A 1,866-nucleotide genomic window follows, 5' to 3' on the forward strand; every position below is an offset into this window, starting at 1 on the left:
TTCAGCTCCAGCTACTTTCCTTTCCCTGAAGTCACTGTGTGTCCTGAGCCCTACATGTTGTGGAGCAGAGCTTTCCGTCCCAGTGCCATAATAGCTGGAGAGGTGACAGCTGCCACACGTTCACGGCCAGATGTGTGTGCAGGGCTGCACGTGTGTCTGTAGCAGAATGGGATGCAGCAAGTTATGAACTGTGCTTTTTATGATGTGCTGGGCTTGCTTGGAGCCTGGCTGAGGACAAGCCTGTTATGTCACATTCCTGAGAGTTTGGGGAAAAATTTCTGAGAGCCTTTTATGGGGTGTTACTGCAGGCCACCATGACACAGTAATTTAAGTATGTGACACCGATGGTTTCTCAGTCACTAATAGACTTCTGGTGCCTGGCAGATGAGGACATCAACATGACAGATCTGATGTTTTCCATCACTTCTATTGACTTGAGCGGGGAGGTCTCTGATGTACTAGTGTTCTCCCCCTGCTTGTGCAGAAAGCAGCATATAGCACTTGTGACTATCATTGCCTGTAACAAAACAGTAAGACCATTTTACACAAAGTGGAGAAGAAACAAGGGTGGTCAACTGGGGAATTAGCTCAAATGGTAGAGCGCTTGCTTAGCATGCGAGAGGTAGCAGGATCGATGCCTGCATTCTCCAGCAGATTATTTTTCAGAGAGGGCAGTCAGGCATTGGAACATGTTGCCCAGGGAGGTAGTTGCATCACCATCCCTGGGGGTGTTCAAGGAAAGGTTGGATGTGGTGTTTAGGGACATGGTTTAGTGGGTGACATTGGTGGTAGGGGGATTGTTGGAGCAGATGTTCCTGAAGGTCTCTTCCAACCTTAATGATTCTATGATCCTTGTCAAAACTCATACAAAGAGGTTGAGTCTCAGGGCTTTGACTCTGTTTTTATCCTGAACCAAATTTTGATGTGATCAACCATGGGATGTTCTTGCTTACCACAGTCCCAGAAGTATAAGGCAGGTTCCTCCCCAGGTCATTTCAAATAGTTTAGCTGAACACAAGCTTGGCTTTCCACTAGAAAAGGTAGTTCCCTTTCTAATTATCATTCCAATGCAATGCTAGGAATGTGGTCAACAAATGCTATGAAATAAAACTTGGACCAACTTCAAAATAAGTTCTAAATGTATTTTCTGCATAATCATCTCTGCTTAGACCTCGATCTTTTTTTTCCAAACCGCTGATGGCAGATTAAAGACCACAATACATCTCCTCACAAGTGCAGTGAAGTCTAGGCCCACAGCTTCCCAGATTCTGTCTAATCACATCCTTGCACAAATCCCATCAATGCTGCATGTTGCTCACCAAAGAGCTCCATTTTGATTACATTCTTGTAATTATGTGAGATACGTCTCTCTCCAAACACACTTATTTTTCTCCATATCAAAGATACTTGTTTCCTTGTTAACATCAAAGACACTTTTTGGTGTTAGAAGTTTCTTACATTAAGAGCTAAGCTGAACAATTACAGCTTGCTCATCTGATGCCTCTATCAAACAGTACCTTGGTATGTTCATTACTTTTTATTTTGTGCTCTCTCTGCTGTTTTTACCTTTTTTGTTTGTTTTCTTTGAACCTTGGAAGCACAGGAAGGCCAGTATCAAACACCATAACATCTGTGGTATTCCTGTCCTTTTCTTAAGGTAATGCAGTCTTTTTCTTAGCTTTTTATTTCATAAAGCACTTGGGTCCATATTCTGGGAGGCCTATTCAACACTGGATTATTTCACCACAGAGAACTGCATTAATGAAGAAAGGAGACTCACTGCCCAGGCAGATGGATGAAGAAGACAACAAGGAACTCCAGGGAGCTGTTTCTTACCACACTCAGTCATACTCCTTGGAGCACATG

At 43.3% G+C, this 1,866-nt stretch overlaps 1 non-coding gene across 1 annotated transcript; it reads left to right on the plus strand.

Moving 5' to 3' along the window:
- Window positions 1–577: 577 nt before the first annotated feature.
- TRNAA-AGC lies at window positions 578–650 on the plus strand. Its single transcript has one exon. It is a non-coding gene; the product is annotated as a tRNA-Ala (tRNA).
- Window positions 651–1,866: the final 1,216 nt, after the last annotated feature.

The sequence above is a fragment of the Aythya fuligula genome, chromosome 3 (assembly GCF_009819795.1).
Source record: "Aythya fuligula isolate bAytFul2 chromosome 3, bAytFul2.pri, whole genome shotgun sequence".
NCBI lineage: Eukaryota > Metazoa > Chordata > Aves > Anseriformes > Anatidae > Aythya > Aythya fuligula.